The sequence below is a fragment of the Lissotriton vulgaris genome, chromosome 2_1 (assembly GCF_964263255.1).
Source record: "Lissotriton vulgaris chromosome 2_1, aLisVul1.2, whole genome shotgun sequence".
NCBI lineage: Eukaryota > Metazoa > Chordata > Amphibia > Caudata > Salamandridae > Lissotriton > Lissotriton vulgaris.
Genome location: NC_141687.1, coordinates 847,470,970 through 847,493,358, shown reverse-complemented (window position 1 = coordinate 847,493,358; position 22,389 = coordinate 847,470,970).

Here is a 22,389-nt window from a genome sequence, read left to right as displayed (position 1 = left end):
ACCAGAGTTTATTCTTCCAGTGAATCAATAGTAATCTTCCAGACATCACTATATAGAGAGTGGCTATCTTCCTAGGTTGCTTAGGTAAGACATAGAGGGCATAATAATAATATAGACAGAGTACTAAAATGTGTTAAGTAGAGAGGGCTAAAGAACTGTTTTTTCCTTTACAGCAAGTCCGACCTGAGGGCTATCGAAGCAAACCTGACGAGGAAGAAGTCTCTCTTGTTTTGTCTGTCCACTTCCCCTTTCCCTTGCTGGTGAGGACTGAAGACTGTGTATCTAGTAGTCTTGGGTCTTGGCCAGAGGGGGACTGAGGAATTAGCGTCTGTTCCTGAGGGGGCCGAACCAGTGTATCCTTTACAGTTCTGACAGATTGAAGTGCCTACCTCTATTGAGGAATCAGGTCCCCTCCCGGACAGAATGACGGAAGGCTTCGATTTAAAAACTTTGAGTGAAGTTCTAGGAAGTATGCAGGTGCAGTTAAATAGTGCCTTAGAGGAGAATAAATCTTTAAGAGAGGAAGTTAAAAGATCTAGTTTAGAAACCATGCAAATTCGTCAGAGGTTAGAAGGTCTAGCAACGACAGGGCCGTTGCCTAGAGCCGCTACACCACAGCAGTCATCCCCGTCAGGGATTTCGACTCAAGTTATCCACTCTATTTCCCCAGTTATTCCTTTGGCAGCCCCAGAGAGGTATGGGGGGGATCCGATGAAGGCCCAAATTTTTTTGACACAGTGTTCACTACACTTTTTGTGTCGTCCTGTAATATTCACAGACGATCAGGCTAAGGTAGCTTTCATATTGTCTTATCTGACGGGAGATGCGGCTGCTTGGTCAATGTCTTTGGTCACCAAAAAAGATCCGATCCTAACCAATTACGAAAATTTCAAGGTGGAGTTTGCTCGAATTTTCGACCGACGATCTTGTGCTCAATCCACTGATAATGAGCTGTTGGACCTTAAGCAAGGAAATCGAGACTTGGTGGGATATTTGGCTAACTTTAATAAGTTGGTAGTGGAAACTAATTGGCCTGAGGAGAAAAGAGCGGCAATTTTTTACAGAGGCCTGCGGGACGAGTTGAAAGATGCTCTTGCTCAAATACCTCAGCGTCCCACAGAGGTCTCCGCTCTCATAGACTTGGTGTTACAATTGGATCACAGATTAAATGAGCGGAAACATGAAAAAAGAAAGGACTTTAGACCCGTGCCTCCTCGATTCGATCGAATGAGAAGCGATCCTCAAAAGAGCTCTGAGACAACGTCTGCCGAAGAGCCCATGCAAATTGGATCTGTTCGAGGTCCGTTGTCGAAGGAAGAAAAGGAGAGACGGAGGAACTCCCTGCTGTGTATTTACTGTGGAGGTTCGGGACATTTTGTCAGAGAGTGTCCGAAAAGATTGAAGATGTCGCAGTCAGTAAAAGATCGGCTTCGCCCGTAGAAAGAGTTGCACGGGTTGAAGCGTTAGAAAAGTCAACTCCAGAATCTCAACATATTATGAATACCCTCCAGTCAGCTGCTCCACATTTAATCGCAACTTTTGTGGTGAAATTTCAAGATAAAGAAATTAAAGAGGTGTCTGTCATGATTGACTCAGGAGCAACAGGCAATTTTTGTGATTTAAAGTATGCCAGACGGCATGGTATTCAGTTTGTGAAAAAGGTTATCCCAGAACCTGTGCGAGCAGTAGATGGCACCAACTTGTCCTCGGGGCCTATCACTCATGAAACAGAGCTACTTAAATTAACAGGTTTACAAGGACATTCAGAGTATATCTCCTTTAATTTGATTGACGCTCCGCAGTTCCAGTTGATATTGGGACTCCCTTGGCTAACAGAACACAATCCAAGAATCGATTGGAGCCGAAGAACCATCGAGATGACCTCATCTTATTGTGTCGAACATTGTTTTGGTAAAGAGAAGGTTCCAGAAGAGGAGTCACAGGTCAAGATTTTAGCTTCTGTTCATCCGGCTCAAATCTGTGCAGTGGGAGTTAAGTCGATTCCAGTTGAGTACCAAGACTTAGCAACGGTGTTCGATAAAAAGAGAGCAGGAACCCTTCCTCCGCATCGGCCCTACGACTGCAAGATTGACATTGAGCCAGGAGCCATTTTGCCCTGCAGTCGAATCTATGCGCTCACAGAGACGGAGAATCGGTTCTTGAAGGAATATCTAGATAAATATTTGGCCAATGGATTTATTCGACCCTCCCAGTCCCCAGTCTCCTCGCCTCTTTTTTTTATCCCGAAACGGGATGGGGATCTGCGGGCTTGTATTGATTACCGAGCCTTAAATCAAGTAACTGTCAAGAATCGATATCCGCTCCCCTTAATTTCAGTGTTATTGGACCAGGTCAAGAATGCTAAAGTCTATACCAAATTGGACCTGAGAGGAGCCTACCACCTCATCAGAGTGGCTTCAGGAGATGAGTGGAAGACAGCATTTCGGACCCGATATGGATTGTTCGAATATCAGGTGATGCCGTATGGCCTTTGTAATGCTCCTGCAGCTTTCCAACATTTCGTGAATGACGTGTTGGGGGAGTTTTTGGATCGAGTTGCAGTAGTTTACATCGATGATATTTTGATCTTCTCCAACAGTATGGAAGAGCACATTCCTCATGTCCGGGCAATCTTGAGTAAGTTATTAGAGAATCACCTTTACGTCAAGCTGGAGAAGTGCGCCTTCCACGTCACTAGAGTGGAGTTTTTAGGTTTTGTGTTATCCCCTGAAGGAGTGAGCATGGACGTTGCGAAGATCAAGGCAGTCCAGGACTGGCCCTCTCCCAAGTCGGTAAAAGAAGTGCAGAGTTTCTTGGGATTCTCAAACTTTTACAGGAGATTTATCTCAGATTTTTCACAGAAGGTGACCCCCATTACTCGACTCTTAAAAAAGGGAGTCAAATTTGAATGGAAGGAAGAAGCAGAGGAGGCTTTTCAATTTCTGAAGAATTCCTTCACTGAAGCTCCCATACTGTTGCATCCACGCACCGAAGACCCCTTCTATGTAGAAGCAGACGCCTCTGATCTTGCCATTGGAGGAATTTTGTCACAGCGGCATCCTGATACTGGTCAATTACACCCAGAGGCGTATTACTCTCGCAAGCTCAATCCTCCTGAGTGTAATTATTCAATCGCTGACAAGGAACTTTTGGCTGTGAAGAGTGCATTTGTGGAATGGCGCCACTATTTGATGGGAGCGAGACATAAAGTGACAGTTTTTACGGATCACAGAAATTTACAGTTTCTCAAATCAGCACGAACACTAACCGCCAGACAATTACGATGGTCATTGTTTTTTGCGGACTTTGACTTCGTCATCACCTTTCGCCCTGGAAAGAGTAATGCCAAGGCAGATGCACTGTCGAGGATAGATTCAGTTACCTCAGAGAAAACTGGAAGAGAGGAACAGAGCATCATTCCGGAGGAAAAGATTGTCATGGTAACCACGGCAAGTGATCTGCGGGACAAGGTGCAGGAAAGCATGTCCAGTCAAGAAATGCAAGATTGGTCTCAGAAAGAGCAGGGTCGAGAAATCAGAGATGGGTTGCCATATCAGAATCAGCGTTTGTTTCTACCAACGTCAGAGCTCCGAGAAAAGGCGCTAGAATCCTGTCATGATCATCTATTGGCAGGACATAAAGGAATTCTCAAGACCACAGAATTGGTGGAAAGGAACTTTTGGTGGCCAGACATGAGACCGCAGATCCGGCAATATGTAACTTCTTGTGAGAGGTGTTTGCGAGGAAAAGCTGATAGGAGATCACCTCAGGGGAAGTTAAGACCACTACCGGTGCCACCTCACCCTTGGCATACGGTGTCTATGGATTTAATAGTGGAACTACCCTCTAGTTCAGGCTACACCGTAGTTTTAGTGTTTGTCGATACATTCTCCAAAATGGCACATTTTATCCCTTTGAAGAAGGTTCCTAATGCATCCACTTTGGCACAGCTTTTTTCCCAGCATGTTGTGCGGTTGCATGGAATTCCCAAGGTCCTGGTTTCGGATAGGGGAACTCAGTTTGTTTCGCATTTCTGGAAGGCCTTTACCCACAGATTAGGAATAGACACTCGGTTTTCTACAAGCTACCATCCAGAAACCGATGGCCAAACGGAAAGAGTGAATCAGGAACTGGAGCAGTATTTGCGCCTATACCTATTGGATCAAAAGATGGAATGGTCTGAGATGGTGTGGGCAGCAGAGTTTGCTTATAATAACTCCGTTCACTCTTCCACTGGCTATTCGCCTTTCTACATAAATTATGGTAGGCACCCTACTTTGATTGTGGAAAAGGAAGAGAGTGCAGTCCCTGCAGTGGATGATATAGTCTCTAGAGTGCAGAGGTCCCTTGCCCAAGTCAAAGAAAACCTGTCCAAGGCTAAGGAATCTTATAAAAGGCATGCAGATAAAGGGAGAAGAGAAGATCCGGTTTTTAGCCCTGGAGAAAAGGTGTGGTTGTCCACAAAAAATTTGAGATTAAAAGCTAACCGAAAATTCCAACCCCGATTTTTAGGGCCCTTCACAGTGGAGAAAATGTTAGGACCTGTAACGGTCCGGCTACATCTGCCCTCATCCTTAAAAATTCACCCCACCTTTCATGTCTCTTTAATTAAGAAAAGTCCAGAGCATTTGAGAGTAGGCTTAACTCCTAAGTCAGTGCAGGTGGATGGTGAGGAAGAGTTTGAAGTACACAAGATCTTAGACTCAAGGTTCAGGAGAGGCACACTATACTATCTGGTTGACTGGAAGAATTTTGGTCCAGAGGAAAGATCTTGGGAGCCAAGTGACAATATACATGCCCCCAGGTTGCTCAGAGACTTCCATAAACTTCATCCTTCAAAACCCCGGCTGGGGAGAGCATCCTTGGTGGGAGGTACTGTCAGGATCCGTCCACCCTCTCGCCAGAAGGGTGGATCGAGCAGAAGGTGCAAGCTAAAAAACCCTTGTTGGAAAACTTCATTGAGGTTCCTAGTGACAGCGCTGCGGAGGTCCGCCATCTTGGGAGTGCGGAAGTCATTCCGTCTCCTGCGTGGCGGTTTACTTTGCAGCTGATTCGAGAGCGTCTGTATATCGCGCACGCGCGCAATTCGTGCTGCGCACTTCAACTGAGGAAAACACCGGAGACGCGAGCTTACCTCACGCTCTCTTCAGAGAAAGTTCTTTTGACCAGAGATTTTGTGTACAAGGCGGCTTAACAGAAACTTTAAGGAAAGTAAGAAGTTACGCTTTGTGTTATAGAAAAAAGACTTTTCCTAACTCGCCTTTTTCCCCTTCAGTGTTGACACACTGGAAGAATCCCGGCATCGGAGTCAAGAGAGAAGTTGTGTGGAGGAGTCAGAGCTGGGGAAAAACTTCAGTCAAGAGAAGTTCCCTCAAAGACCTTCAAGTAAGAGTATATTTCTAGAGTTATCTGAGAGAAGTCTCAAGGCAATGAACTAAAGACGCTTTTGGACTCACTTTGGCAAGGAAGCTAATGAGCGTTGCGTCAAGAGCCTAATTGAGACATCTTGAGGAGAAAGACTTTGATTAACAACGAGAATTTTCCAAGACATGTTCAGAGAGTAACATTTGATTGAAAGACTTTTGATTCAGAGTTTAAAGTCCGAGTTTTCACAGATCGCAGAGTACATTCAAGGCAAGGTCCTAGTCACGTAACTTCCAAAGACCAGAGTTTATTCTTCCAGTGAATCAATAGTAATCTTCCAGACATCACTATATAGAGAGTGGCTATCTTCCTAGGTTGCTTAGGTAAGACATAGAGGGCATAATAATAATATAGACAGAGTACTAAAATGTGTTAAGTAGAGAGGGCTAAAGAACTGTTTTTTCCTTTACAGCAAGTCCGACCTGAGGGCTATCGAAGCAAACCTGACGAGGAAGAAGTCTCTCTTGTTTTGTCTGTCCACTTCCCCTTTCCCTTGCTGGTGAGGACTGAAGACTGTGTATCTAGTAGTCTTGGGTCTTGGCCAGAGGGGGACTGAGGAATTAGCGTCTGTTCCTGAGGGGGCCGAACCAGTGTATCCTTTACAGTTCTGACAGTTACCCCCTGACTGTGTTGCTGCCCATGGAAGGGTAGAGTTGTACACACTCCATGTGCCGATTCTCATGTGCTCGCTCTGCACTTTGCCATGCCCACTGGCCTTCCTGTTCTGCCCTTGCCTGTGCAGATTCTCATGTACTCTCTCTGCACTTTGCCATGCCCACTGGCCTTCCTGTTCTGCCCTTGCCTGTGCATATTCTCGTGTACTCGCTCTGCACTTTGCCATGCCCACTGGCCTTCCTGTTCTGCCCTTGCCTGTGCAGATTCTCATGTACTCGCTCTGCACTTTGCCATGCCCACTGGCCTTCCTGTTCTGCCCTTGCCTGTGCAGATTCTCATGTACTCACTCTGCACTTTGCCATGCCCACTGGCCTTCCTGTTCTGCCCTTGCCTGTGCAGATTCTCATGTACTCGCTCTGCACTTTGCCATGCCCACTGGCCTTCCTGTTCTGCCCTTGCCTGTGCAGATTCTCATGTACTCGCTCTGCACTTTGCCATGCCCACTGGCCTTCCTGTTCTGCCCTTGCCTGTGCAGATTCTCATGTACTCGCTCTGCACTTTGCCATGCCCACTGGCCTTCCTGTTCTGTCCTTTCCTACACTGTGCCTGCCACTTGGTGCAGTGAAATTTATGGGGTACCAGTATAATGGGTACCCCCAGTGCACCCACACCTCCCCCAACACAAGGGGGCCTGCACTGGGCCCCTGAAGACATTCTCCGACAGCCTTTCAATGGCGGTTCAACCACCACAGAAAGGCTGGCTTCCACTGGCATCATAATTGTGCCGGCAGAGCATGCTAGGCTCCACCGCCATTGTGACAATGTTGACCGCTCCGCCATGCAATCATGATGATTGCTACCTGCGGAAAAGTGGTGGACCGACTTTCCATCTGCCGCGATATGCACCGCCATCATAATGTGGTCGGGGTAAATCTCATGACGATGGTGGAACGATCGCCAACGCCGGCCCGGCGGTGGCTATTTTTCCGACATCGTAATGAGCCCCTAAGTGCTGTTGTTTGTCTTTCATTCCCACAATGTCAGTCATGGAAATAAAAGACAGGCAACAGGGCTTTGAGGTGCTCACGAGGTGGCAGAGGGCATAGAATGGAATGTGCAGCCGGCCCAGTGAAGAGCAGATGGTAAAGACCCCATGCAAGCAGTACAGCCCACAGTAAAGTATGTACCAACAGGGCTTTAAGTGAGTCGGGTTCTGCTGGTGTTTAGCACCGCTAGTTGTAAAAAGCAGTTGCTGAGACAGGTCCCTATCGGCTCTTCATTTTGCCCTCACCCTTGAGATGAAAAAAAATCTTACGTCTGCAGCAGTACCACCTTTCACTGCCTTTGATGTAACTTCAAAGAGACTCGTTCTTTCAGTGTCTCATCATTTCAGAAGGGAAGCATTTTCAATATTGTATATAACTGAGCCATAGTTACTGCTCATTTATCTTATGCATCTAACAACCAATGAAAAAGCCATTAGTCCAGGCTTCTTGTAGGTGTAATGTTACTTCTTGTGGTATATATCTGGATGCGCCAAGACGCCCTCGGCCATGAGTTCACCCTCTACAAATTACATTTACATTACATTAAAATGACAGAAGCGCCAAATTACCAGTTGAGTGGCACACTATGCAAAGCATGTGTTTTTAGCTTACCTGTTTTAAAGCCATGCCCTTTGAGAGAGCCCCCATTTTTTTCATGTCACTTAAAGCCCTGTGTGCCACCTTTTGGGTGAGAATATTTGGGGCTTACAATAATCTGCCCACCATGCCAGTTACGATCCTCTAACCTTTCATATGGTGGCTTGCAGCATTCAGTGTCTGCTTCAACTCCTTGGGCCCCATCTAGCACATACTCTTTCCATCCGGTGTGCCCAGTCTGGTCCAGCATGCTGTGGCAACAAATGACAGACGGAATGCTGAATGAATCAAACATTCATCCCCAGTCAAGAGATCTGGGTTAAATTTATTGTTCTTTTGCTCACTGCGCCACCCAGTTTGTAATGTAATGTAATGTAAATGGTTACTTGTAAAGCGCATGGCTACTCCACAGAGTGTCCCGCCGCTAAAGACCACACAACAGTAGACCAGCCAGTATCGGACAGGCACTGTAGACTGTTACTGCTGGAACAGTCAGGTTTTTAACTGATTCCTAAAAGAGAGCAGATCCTGGACCTGCCTGAGAGCAGAGACAGGCAGTTCCATAACCGGGAGGCCAACACTTGAAAAGAACGGCCGCCTAGTCAGACGCGGAAAAACCTGGGAATTTACATCAGAAGTTGTTGTGAAGATCTTAGGGCTCTTTGAGGCACATAATGGCGAGAGACGGCAGGGGCGGCTCTAGGCTCATGGCGGCCCTGGGCAGGGAGCGTCGGTAGGAGGCCCTGAAAGAGGGGGTCCGGGCGAGGTGGAGCGTGGAGCGTGGAGGCCAGTGAAGAGGGGGGGGTCAGGGTGTTTGGAAGTGGAACAGAGCCGGGGTGGCCTTAGGCTTGTGCAAGCTGTGCACCTGCACAGGGCCGCCAAATCCCTGCCAGGGGCCTCCACGCAAATATGTATCCATCCTCAGAGGATTAATATATTAAGGATATATATTGGCGTGGTGGCCCCTGGGGTTTGGTGGTCCTGTGCAGGTGCACAGCTTGCACATGCCTAAGGCCGCCACAGTGCTGAGTTGCAGAGAGCAGGCACAGGCTACCTGTCTGTCTGTGAGCGCAAATTGAGGGCGCTGATGCCAATCCTGAACCTGCTCTCATTCATGAGAGCAGCTTCAGAAAGGGCCGTAGGGCATTCTGGGAGCCTGTGCCTGCGAGTAGAGGAGCAGAAGAGCGTGACGCGGCTGGCTGCTGCTATGTTTTTTATAACGATTATTTCTATTTTGCCGTCGGTGACACCTATGCCAAACCCCACTCCACCCCTCCCGCCCACCCCGTCACTCATCCACAACACTGGCCGCTACTGGGTGACATATGTGTTATTTCAAATTACAATTGTATTAGGGTAGCGTGTAAAGGAGCTGTCATTTCATTGACAACACTCAAGGAAAAGAAAATGCTGTGTGAGGCACCAACATTGTCAGGCATGATCCACGGGAATGGACTAATCACTATTGTTCCCCATGAAAGTAAATGCGGGTAACCTCTTTCTGTCTGCTCTATGCAGGGTCAGGTCCATTTGTGTAAGGGACACCCTTTTCCTGTCCCCCATGTGCCTGGTGCACCTCTTTAACCCAGCCTGATCTCTGCAGTAGAGTTTTGCCTTGCTGAACATGACATATAGATGACAGTGTCATCTATATGTTCTAAGCACAGCTGCCTACCTAGGCCCCTGGTAAATCCATTTTATGTTCCAGGAACAATCTGCTAAACTTTCTTATGTAATGGTACTGATGACTTTTTTGGCTCTGGTAGAGCACACTGTGTACTTTTTACAACACGAACATTACTGTATGCAGTAGAGCTGTTGTCGCTTACGTTACTGGTCTCATGGAGGCTTCACATAACTTAGAAGGTTAAGTCACTTACTGCTGAAATCTGTGTATTCAGCCAGCCTCTGAGTCTACTACTTTTAATGATAGCACATGTGGTTAATATACTTGCCTAAGAGGTGCACATATTTTCTACTTATGACAAGTTTAAAACAGTATAAAATAGCTTAGAGTATAGCTTAGAGGACGTGAGTTCATGTGATGTTCAAATGGCTAAAGGTTGTGCCCACAGATCACAATATTATGGGAACTAGTGCTTTTAAAAAACTTTTTAAACGATCTCCTTTTGGTTACCTAATTTTGACAAATGTGAAACTAGAAATTGGTAAAGAAAGAGAAACCTAAAACAGTGGGTGAAGGAGCAGGGGCAGTTCATATAAATGAGCAAGGGCATTTCCAGCATGCACTAAGACTGCTTGAGAAAGGGAGGTGTTGATGTGAAAAAATAAGAGACACCATAGAAATTACTTAAAAGTGTCCTTCATCCCGTGCTCAAGATATGTAATGAAGTTAATAACATGCTGCCTGAAAAACAACACGAGGTGATAAAAAAAATAAGCTTACCTTGAAGCCGGGTCCCGCTTCTCTGCGCCTGCTGTCCTGCCTCTGATTCCACAAACAGAAAGCCGGCAGCCAGGCTCCCTCCCCTAAGCCAATCACAACGCTGCAATGCAGCATTGTGATTGGTCTGAGCACTCAGCCGGGAGCTGGAGGGGAGGGCATGTTCTCCAGGCAGGCTGTAATGCAGCCTGTATGGAAAATGGGGATAGTGCGCATGACTGGTTTGGGAGGAGTGAAAGGGCCGACCAAACAGTAATTGGGCACTTAAGAGTGGGTAAAGCACTCCTCCTCTGCTCCAAGAGCAGAGCAGAGCAGCCCTGTACAACGCAGCAGGACACGAAGCATAACATGATAAGAACTCTAAGTAATTATCATTTTATGTTTCTACTTGGCAGTTGGCAGTTGGTTGGCGCTCCTCTGCCATAGCGGAGGAGCCCCCACTGTGTATAGTGCTTCACATAACTGTTTCTTGGCACTTAACAATGGGTGGAAACTACCTTCTAGTGCAATGATACTCTTGTTACTAATCACCAAGATGATCGCACTTCCTTGATTTAAAGTGTCAACCTAGAGTAGGTTCTGCAGGAGTATTACTGCCTTAGTTATCTTACCACTGCTGTTGAGAGATAGTTTTCCTTGATAGTGTGGCAGCCTCCAGTTTGGAATAGTTAGCATCAGAACTTCATTTCAATATGAAATGAAAAATGTTTTGTAGAATGCACCATTTTAGGACATTTTTCCCAAATTCTCTTGGGGGGATAAGCCCCACCAAGCTGGTAAGGCTTGCTTGCTTGCTATGCATGGAATGGGGGCTGGTCTGACTAAATTTGCCAAGGCCGCTTTGAGTACCCATCAGCTCGGGCTGGAGCTGAAGCAAAGCCACCCCTGCCTCAAGTTCAAGTTTGTTTATTATGTTTTGGCTCTCATCGAGGGCCACATAAAAGACATACCACCAATACAAGCAATAATACATCAAACACAATATTTCTAGTACATATGTCGATCAAGTCCAAAAATCATTCATTAAAGTAAGCACAAAGAGGAGCTGGCACAGTAAATAAATAACATTAATAAATATCTAAAAAACTTTTAAAAAATTTAAAAATGAAGAAGCAGAACACTTCATTTGGAGGCCAATATAAAGATTGCACAAAAATATTTAGGGTAGATATACCTAAGCAGAGACAGATAGGTTTTAGCCATTTAAGGCGCAAAGTGCGGAGTGCTGGGCAGATCAACAGAACATGCATACGGTCCTGTATACCAATATTACAAAAATTGCACATATTGGATGAACCGTGCCATTTAGAGAGAAGTACATTTAATGGCAATAGATCGTACCGAAGAAGGAACCAAAATCTTCTGATGCCATGGGGTAAGTTCCATAAAACATAATTTACTGCTTTTTTGGCAACATATGAGTTAAGGAGAAGATCACAACCCCCTTTTCCTTGTAATATGTTTTTATCGGTTAGAAAGCATAGTTCCCATGATGCCTGTTTTAGCAGGATTTTTAGTTGTACTAGAGAGTACTGGAACAAAGTACCTTCCTCCAACCTCAGAATAGTCACAGCTTTTCTGAAGTTCTTTACAAGTAATGAAAACTCTTTAAAGTTGCCTAATAATTCACTCTTCAGCAGAGCCCTCATTGTCCCCGGTTCCGCTCTGGCTAGAGAGGCCACCCATCGTACCAGGGCACAGAGCCCCTGCACCCAGCTACCCCTTAGCCCAAACTCAAGTCTGCATGCTGCTACAGAGCAGTTAGTATTTAGGGACGCGAGGGATCTCAGAAGTTTCCCTTCGATTTTATTGCAGAAATCCCATAGTTTTATATCTATGAGTTAAATGCCGTAAATAAGGGTAGCGGGAATCTTAGCCTTATATACTTCAAGCAGACAGGCAAAGTGTCTTTTGCCAGTTGCTGAGTAGAGTGTTTTAAGGCCATTGCCATGTGCTATAGCCTTTCGTGCACAGTGTTCGATGTGAGGCCTCTCGCTCATGTTGGCCGAGATGATTTTCCCCAAAAAGGTGTAAGTTTTAACGACCTCCAATTTTTGGCCACCGATGTGCCAGCCGAAGTTTTCCGAGCGGCACTTCCTTTTCCCCCCTATACACATAATTTTGCTTTTGGTGATGTTAATTTTCATAGAGTGGGAGACTGCAAAAGCATTAAGGGCTTGCAACCTATTTGCCAAACCTTTAGGTGTCAAATCAAGGAGGAGGATGTCATCAGCGTACATCAAACAAGAAACAGAGGCCCCCCCTAACACTGGAGCAATGCCCTCACAGGCCGCCACCACGGCAGGCAAATCCTGCGTATATAGGGAGAACAAAAGGGGCGCTAGAAGACAGCCTTGCTTTAGACCGTTAAGGGAGGAGATACGATCCGAAAGACCCCTTTCCCCCCCCTGCAGCACCCTACACCATGTTTCCGTATGTAATGAGCGGACAAGCTCTAACAAGTACGGGGGTACTCCAAGAAAAGATAATTTTCTCCACAGCGTTCTACGATCTACTCTGTCGAACGCTGTGGAGAAATCAATGAAGGCTGCATAAACAAATCCCCGTCTTACTTTCGTATACTTGTCAGCTATTACGTGCAGGGCGGTTAAATTATCTAACGTGCCATGTTCCTTACGGAATCCTGTTTGTTCGCGTGGTAAAATATTGCTCTCGTCAACCCAGTCGGAAAGTAGATTTAAGAGACATTTCGCAAAAATCTTGCCGACTGAGTCGAGGAGCGCAATCAGGCGGTAGTTACTGGGGATTTCCCTTGCACCCTTCTTGAAGATGGGTATCAGAATACTACCCCTCCAAGAAGCTGGAACCCTTTTCGTCTCAAAACAGGATTTGAATAGAGGGTAAAGAATTTTACTCCAGAGTAGAGGCTCCTGCTTGAGAACAGTCATGGGGAGTTCGTCCGGTCCCATTGCACCGGACGAGCGCATATTTTTTATGGCCGCTACTATTGTTTCCTCTGTGGGATAGATAGTTTCACCTTCAGAGGTTACATCAGGGAAGTTAGTATCCTCTATAATACCATTCCCCCCGTAGAGCTCCCAAATATAGGAAGACCAGACATCTTCGGCAATAGGGATAGAGCAAGGGGTTACTCTATTGCCACATTCCTTCCCAATTATAGACCAGAATTCACGGATCTTGCCATGCACTACTGCTTCCCTTAGGTTAATCCATACTAGATCTTCCTTCTCCTTTTTTATTGTCGCCTTCAATCTAACTCTCTTTCTTTTTAACCTAGATACTTCTTTTTCCCGTTCCCCGTTTCTATTTAGAAACTGGGCGCGTACTAATTTATTTATCTCTTTATTTAATGTTCTCATAGCACTGGGCGTATATACCTGCTTTAAAGGACACCTAGCTTTTTTAATATCTAGAATAATGTTCCGCATAAATTTTTCGAAACTGGATATTTCTAAACCATACCAAGCATTCAGGTCTGCTATGGTTTTACACAAACTGGAATGCACCCTAGCAATTGCAGATGGATTCCAGAAGCATCTACCAGAGGAAGCATGAAAGTCCGTATCTTCACCATTAAGAGACCATGATGCCGTACTAGGTGGTTTTAAAGAAATAGCCAGGATAATTATATTGTGATCACTCAGCATCGTAGGAACTAGTGTAAGATCCAAGATGCGCGGGAATATATCATAATCAGATATCGCATAATCAATTATAGAGGGCTTGCCATAAGAATTATGCGTAAATTTTGCTGGTACATCGCCTCAATGTAATCTTTGACTCATTACTTAATAAGAAGGGGAATGTCCAATTATGTCACCACTATCCCTTTATTCTGACCCTAAACATTAAACTGTTAAAATACACAGTACAGGGGGCAGACTGGATTCACCATTATTCGTATGCACAAAAAGGAGCAGGGCCGGCTTTAAGCATGGACGAGCTGGGCCCACGCCAGGGGCACTTCATTTCAGGAGTCGGTATTCGGGATAATGTTGAGTCTGTGGTTCCTGACGATGGCTGCAAGCGGGCCATGAAGATGTTGAAGAGAGTGGGGCTCAACGGAGGAGTCCTGAGGCATGCCTCAGCCATGATGCATAGACATGTAGTTTCACAATATGCCCAAAGCTCCTGCTGTCACATGCCTACCATTGAAGGAAAAACAGACATGAAAGCTGCAGAGGACACTGGATGCCTTAAAGGAGACCAGCAAGTTGGCCCCCATGATTGACCAGAAGGATTTCGTCTTTCACCCGCTATTCCACCTTCTGCCTCCATCTCCTCTCCTGCCTTCCAACTTTCCTTTGGTGGTGGTAGCTCTCATGGAGCTGTAAACCACCAGGAAAAAAGAATTTATAGTAGCTACTCACAAAGTAAATACATAATACCTGAAAACTGTCACTGATTTAATGGGAAATACAGAGACTGGAAAATATGTTTCGTAAAACTGCAAATCATTGCACATTTCGATGTTACATTTGGTGTTTCCAATATAAATTTAGACATTTTTAATTTAAACAACTCTTCCAAATTCGGACTTGGGTAATGTACTGTTCTAATACAGCCCGACATATTTGGGAACAAATGACTAATGATTGAGTTAGGTGCGATTAGGTACAGGTTGTTTATAAATTGATATACATAACATTGAGAGTTCTGCAGTCAGTGTTCTGAAGACTATAATTTAGCAAAAATATGTAGTTGAATAGTGTGTTCACGTGCCACCCTGACACCAACTAGGAACTCCTTGTGTTACTAGATACTTAATAGTCCAATCTCACTGCGATGACAGGTAGCAGCTCATCGTGTTAGCTCTCTGACCCTCTTCTATCCTCTCGGCCCATCCTTACCACCTAGACTCAAAAAACCTTCAAACTGCTGCAGTCAGCATAGGCGGGATACTGAAAATATAAAGAAAACTGCCATTATAACACAGGAGCTGCAGACTACATTAGAACTGACAGCCAATCACAACCATCATCTGTGTGTCCATCCCATACATCTCAATCCTGCTAAACACTTCCTGCTCAGACAAGGGTACCTCTCCGGCAAATGTTGTAATACAGAATATGGGCCCTGAATGCCGATTATAATCAGAAGCAATAATTACCCTACTTGATAAAAACTGACAACCAGGTGTTTGGTATTTATTGGGTGCAATAACTATCACCTGTCACAAGCTTTAGGAGACTGCATGTTCCAGTATTTATTTGGCATGTACCCCAGATAACAAATTGACACGCTTAGGAGCTTACAAGAATCCATTGGGTCTTGGTGCAGGAAGGCAAATGTCACCTTTTACTGCTGTTGGTGTGGTAAAATACAGTGATCAGAATTCACTGAGCCCCTCGGGGTTCTGCACCCAGGTGCCACTTGACCTGCTGCATCAATGGCTGCAGAGCCAGCCTTAGAGGAGTGCGACAGATGCAGCCGCACTGGGCGCTGACCTCTAGAGGAGTGGGCGCTCTGTTTAGCAATAACTTATGATTGGAGAGATGAGGGGCGCTCGAGCTGGTGGTAGTTGAGAGAATCCGAGGAGGCGGCCATTGGGAGCGGAGGTGCCAAACATGATTGTGGCACCGGGGGCCACCAGCACTAAAGCCGGCCCTGAATGGCTGCTACGCCCCTGGGCAGGATTGAATTAAATGTGAAGTCGCCAAATATATTGGATTTTGTGCCAAACTTGTAACCAGGGTCAGAGCAGCAACGGCAATCTAAACAGCTCAACACCTGTTCTCTCAGACCTGCTGCGGCGACTGGCTAGGGAGCCTCGGAAACATTTCTGTAGAATGAGTTCCGGAAGGGTTGCCGGGTTTGAGGTTGTTTTCTGTTTAATCCACACAAGCCCTGTGGACAAACAGGAGGAGGCCGGAAGACAGGCTTTCATATTTCGGCTTCCCAGAAATCAGAAAGGAAATATTTAGTTCTGTTTTTCCATTTCCTGCATCTAATTTCTGTGAAATGGAGTTGGCCGTGGACGCTGCCAGGCACGCGCCTGAGTCATGCCTGAGGTTTGGGGGCCGACGCCCTCTGACAGCCCTCCGATGAGATTTAACATTCCTCCTTCCCCCATGGGGCCATCGCTTCATCATTTCTGGGACAGTTCTGCTGCTTTCTAAGCGGCAAATGCATGTCTGGGCCATACCACGAGGATTTTTCCATTTTCCTGCCATGAAACCTGTTTGGTATACGTGCGCTCTACAAATTGCCCCAACTTCAACTTCATTCAGTGAGGGAAGGTCGCCCTGCTGCTGTTGCTGCTGTGAAGCTGTTCTATGTGCGAACGTTGGAGGCTTGAGCTATGGCTTGCTTTGCTTTAGTTGTGTGGAAAAGAAGCTTGAATTGAACCTGTTCCTTGTGTGTGATAGAAGCTTGCACTGCTGCTGTTTGTGCTGTACCTGTTCTGTGTGCACCAGCAAACAATGCATTGCTGTTTCCAGTGTGCTGTTCCTGTTCCTGTGTGTGACAGAAGCTTGTGCTGCTGCTGTCTGTGCTGTACCTGTTCTGTGTTCACCAGCAAACAATGCATTGCTGTTTCCAGTGTGCTGTTCCTGTTCCTGTGTGTGACAGAAGCTTGTGCTGCTGCTGTCTGTGCTGTACCTGTTCTGTGTGCAACAGCAAACAATGCATTGCTGTTGCCAGTGTGCTGTTCCTGTTCCTTGTGTGTGATAGAAGCTTGCACTGCTGCTGTTTGTGCTGTACCTGTTCTGTGTGCACCAGCAAACAATGCATTGCTGTTTCCAGTGTGCTGTTCCTGTTCCTGTGTGTGACAGAAGCTTGTGCTGCTGCTGTCTGTGCTGTACCTGTTCTGTGTGCAACAGCAAACAATGCATTGCTGTTGCCAGTGTGCTGTTCCTGTTCCTTGTGTGTGATAGAAGCTTGCACTGCTGCTGTTTGTGCTGTACCTGTTCTGTGTTCACCAGCAAACAATGCATTGCTGTTTCCAGTGTGCTGTTCCTGTTCCTGTGTGTGACAGAAGCTTGTGCTGCTGCTGTCTGTGCTGTACCTGTTCTGTGTGCAACAGCAAACAATGCATTGCTGTTGCCAGTGTGTTGTTCCTGTTCCTTGTGTGTGATAGAAGCTTGCACTGCTGCTGTTTGTGCTGTACCTGTTCTGTGTGCACCAGCAAACAATGCATTGCTGTTTCCAGTGTGCTGTTCCTGTTCCTGTGTGTGACAGAAGCTTGTGCTGCTGCTGTCTGTGCTGTACCTGTTCTGTGTGCAACAGCAAACAATGCATTGCTGTTGCCAGTGTGCTGTTCCTGTTCCTTGTGTGTGATAGAAGCTTGCACTGCTGCTGTTTGTGCTGTACCTGTTCTGTGTGCACCAGCAAACAATGCATTGCTGTTTCCAGTGTGCTGTTCCTGTTCCTGTGTGTGACAGAAGCTTGTGCTGCTGCTGTCTGTGCTGTACCTGTTCTGTGTGCAACAGCAAACAATGCATTGCTGTTGCCAGTGTGCTGTTCCTGTTCCTTGTGTGTGATAGAAGCTTGCACTGCTGCTGTTTGTGCTGTACCTGTTCTGTGTGCACCAGCAAACAATGCATTGCTGTTTCCAGTGTGCTGTTCCTGTTCCTGTGTGTGACAGAAGCTTGTGCTGCTGCTGTCTGTGCTGTACCTGTTCTGTGTGCAACAGCAAACAATGCATTGCTGTTGCCAGTGTGCTGTTCCTGTTCCTTGTGTGTGATAGAAGCTTGCACTGCTGCTGTTTGTGCTGTACCTGTTCTGTGTGCACCAGCAAACAATGCATTGCTGATTCCAGTGTGCTGTTCCTGTTCCTGTGTGTGACAGAAGCTTGTGCTGCTGCTGTCTGTGCTGTACCTGTTCTGTGTGCAACAGCAAACAATGCATTGCTGTTGCCAGTGTGCTGTTCCTGTTCCTTGTGTGTGATAGAAGCTTGCACTGCTGCTGTTTGTGCTGTACCTGTTCTGTGTGCACCAGCAAACAATGCATTGCTGTTTCCAGTGTGCTGTTCCTGTTCCTGTGTGTGACAGAAGCTTGTGCTGCTGCTGTCTGTGCTGTACCTGTTCTGTGTGCAACAGCAAACAATGCATTGCTGTTGCCAGTGTGCTGTTCCTGTTCCTTGTGTGTGATAGAAGCTTGCACTGCTGCTGTTTGTGCTGTACCTGTTCTGTGTGCACCAGCAAACAATGCATTGCTGTTTCCAGTGTGCTGTTCCTGTTCCTGTGTGTGACAGAAGCTTGTGCTGCTGCTGTCTGTGCTGTACCTGTTCTGTGTGCAACAGCAAACAATGCATTGCTGTTGCCAGTGTGCTGTTCCTGTTCCTTGTGTGTGATAGAAGCTTGCACTGCTGCTGTTTGTGCTGTACCTGTTCTGTGTGCACCAGCAAACAATGCATTGCTGATTCCAGTGTGCTGTTCCTGTTCCTGTGTGTGACAGAAGCTTGTGCTGCTGCTGTCTGTGCTGTACCTGTTCTGTGTGCAACAGCAAACAATGCATTGCTGTTGCCAGTGTGCTGTTCCTGTTCCTTGTGTGTGATAGAAGCTTGTGCTGCTGCTGTTTTTGCTGTAACGATTCGGTGTTCTAGAGCAAGACTTGCTTTTCTTCTGACTGTGCTGTGCCACACCGCCCACTGCTGTTATCTGCACGGACCGCTACTGCTTTGTGTGTGAAAGAAGCTTGCTCTGCTGCTGTTTGTGCCGTACTTTTTATAAGAAAATGGACTATTATGTAGTGATGCTGGTTACCCCTTGCTATGTAATACTCTCTCAATACCCCAAAGATGGTCCTTGGATTCACAATAATAAATCCTTAGCTCATTCCTGGTAGTGGGGCAAAGAGCAGTCAGGCTTTGCTAGAGGATAATGTATTAAGTATTTCAGAGTACCAACATGAACTTGTCACGACTTGAAGGAAATCCAACACCAACTTATAAAAATAAAGCAGATTTTTATATTCATTTTTATTCCAAAATAAATACCGTCTGATGAGTTTAACCAGAATTATGGGTTTTAGAAGCAATAATAAATCAGTGCAATTCGCTACATAAAACCTTACCATTGAAGTCAATGGGAAAAAGCATTAGTGGCACCCCGTCACTTGCAGTTCGAGTTTCGTGGGACCCATCCTCGTCGCCAAAATTGTAGTATTGAGTCCACTCAATATTTGGTAGAAAAGTAGGTTTATTGCAAAGAAAGCACAGGAGCAAGGTAGGGTACAACCTACACAGGACTTCTTCCCAGCAACTGTAACACACAGAGGCTAGGAAAGGAATCCTGTGACATAAAGGAATGTCAAAGCAAAACAATTCCAAACATAACTTAAAGGGCAACACGACAGTGGTGGATGGTGCTAATGTGATGCGGGTCACAGGACCAAGCCACAACAGTCTGTTCAGTTTTACCTGGCTCGAGAAGCCTGGGTGAAGAGTTGTCCTGGCTGTCCTTGGTCCTGAAGTGGAAGCCGCTGGAGAGTTGGGTTTACCGCTTATACGGCGTTGTTGCGAAAACCTGTGAAAAAGGTTGACAACGGGGCCACTGCTGTGGTTGGTTAAACGTGCTGTGAGGTTCCCTCATATTGCAGGATTGCATAAAGATGGTGTAACCGAACTGGTCACCAACAAACCTTAGTAGCGGTACATCCGGAGGTCTGGGGGAAAACTGGAGCCGCCTGAAACTTGCTAGAGGTCAGGAATACATTTCCCACAATGCACTGGGCCATATATTTTTCAGCGATCCCTCAGAGGGCCAGCAATTCTTTGGATTCTGGAGCGTGCTTTTACCTGGGGACTGTAGGGGACTCATGTCACTAGGCGCTCACGGGAGTTCCTATGTCTGGGGAGCCATCTTAAATTTAAGGGCACTGGAGTGTGGGTGCAAGTTTCCAATGGGCTACTATCCCCAGTGCCTAATCTGCCCCTTAGGTGACTACATTCGGGGCTGTGTCTCATCTTTTCTACCCTGAACCCTCTACTCTGCCCCTTATAATTGTGGCAGAAACATTTCTCAGCTGTACAGACCACGTACCCCACCCTAGGGGGGTGGCAAGCCTTTTGGGGGTGTATACCTCCTGACTATCTCATTTTCCCACCTGTCTGGGTGCAATAATGCTTGAGGAAAGGGGAAGGGCTGTTTCCTCCTTTGGGAGTCAGCCTGCTTGCATATCGGAGCCGCTGCATGCTTTGAAGCTCATCGCCTTGATGTGCTTCTTCACTAGCCATCCTTTCAGGAAAGAAGCTGTTACTGCCTTCCCAGGCAGGCTCTTGTTTCGGACTTCTGAGAGTATTCACACTGGCAGGAGGTCAGATCCCTATCTTGGTGGTAGCAGGTGTGGCCGTTAGCACTGGGGGTTGGGTACCAGCTCCGGTCAGTCAAAGACCCAGGTCTTGAGGGTCTTCTTGAAGATGTGCAGGGTGGGGGCGAGTCTGATATTGATCAGCAGCTCATTCCAGTTCTTGGCCACGATGTAGGAAAAGGTTCTTCCGCCTGTTCTTGCTCTGCAAATGCGTGGGGGTTCGGCGAGGGCGGATCGATGTTCCTACTGGGTGATTGGGAGGAGACTCTGTCGTTGAGGTATTGGGGTCCGGTGTTGTGGAGGTATTTGTAGTCATTGGTGAGTATCTTGAACGGTACTCTTTTCTCGATGGGGAGCCAATGGAGGCCACGCAGGTGCTGGGTGATATGTTTGTGTAGAGGGATGCCGAGGACGAGTCTTGCTGCGGTGTTCTGTATGGTCTGAAGTTTGTGGAGCAGATACTTGTTGATCCCGGTGTAGAGGGAGTTTCCGTAGTCCAGTCTTCTGGTTATGAGTGCATGGGTGATGGTCTTCCTTGACTCGGGGGATCCATTTGAAGGTCTTTCAGAGGATGCGGAGGGTGTTGAAGCAGGTGGAGGCAACGGCGTTGACCTGTCGGGTCATGGAGAGGGAGGAGTCGAGTATGATGCCAAAGGTTCAGGCGTGTCTCACAGAGCAGTGCATGCACTACCCAGGCTTGACTGAAAAATAGAGCTTTGGCACTGCCACTCATGGTGAGGACAAAGTTGAGTTGGAGCAGTTTGCAGTGTTCCTGCAGTCTACAATGGCGGGCCTGTTGTCATCTGTTTACTTGGGTCACTCAGGGTGGCACAAACAGTGCTTCAGGTCCTGGCGACCCCTTTAACACCCATGCCCTGGGTACCCTTAGTGCCATTTACTAGGGACTTATAAAGGGGATTAAAGTCCTTGCCCTTCGAGGTATCAATTTGCTTACATCATTTTTAAGGGGTGAGACCTGGCACTGGCACCCGGTTAGCAGGCTCCAGTGCACTCTCAGAGTCATACACCAGCAGCTAGTAGTCCAAATGGGCCCAAATTGTGGGGTGAAACCTACAAAAAACTTGGTTTCCTACACCGTCTGTGTGCAAGAGCAAACATTGCATTACTACTGCTCTTTCAGTGCCTGCTCTTTGTGTGTGATAGAAGTCATGCTGCAGCTGTTTGTGCTGTACCTGTTCCTTGTGCAGAAGCAAATATTTGCATTCCTGCTGCCGGTTCTGTACCTGCTCTTTGTGTGTAATCAAAGCTTGTGCTGCTGCTGTTTGTGCTGGACCTGTTCCTTGTGTGTGATAGAAGCTTACTCTGATGCTCTTTGTGCTGTACCTGGTCTGCGTGCAGGAGGAAACATTGCATTGCTACTGCAGATGCTGTACCTGTTCCTTCTGTTTCATAGAAGCAGACTCTACTGCTGTTTGCGCTGTACCAGTTCTGTGTGCACGATTAAGCTGTGCATTGCTACTGCCTGTGCTCTACCTGTTCCTTGTGTGTGACAGAGCCACTGCTGCTGCTGTTTGTGCTGTATCTGTTCTGTGAGCAACAGCAAACATTGCATTGTTAATACGTATGCTATACCTGTTCTATGTGTGAAAGAAGCTTGTGCTGATGCTGTTTGTGCTGTACCTGTTCCGTGTGCGAGAGCAAACATTGCATTGTTAATACGTATGCTGTACCTGTTCTATGTGTGATAGAAGCTTGTGCTGATGCTGTTTGTGCTGTACCTGTTCCGTGTGCGAGAGCAAACATTGCATTGTTAATACGTATGCTATACCTGTTCTATGTGTGATAGAAGCTTGTGCTGATGCTGTTTGTGCTGTACCTGTTCCGTGTGCGAGAGCAAACATTGCATTGTTAATGCGTATGCTGTACCTGTTCTATGTGTGATAGAAGCTTGTGCTGATGCTGTTTGTGCTGTACCTGTTCTGTGTGCAAGAGCAAACATTGCATTGCTAATGCGTATGCTGTACCTGTTCTATGTGTGATAGAAGCTTGTGCTGATGCTGTTTGTGCTGTACCTGTTCTGTGTGCAAGAGCAAACATTGCATTGCTATT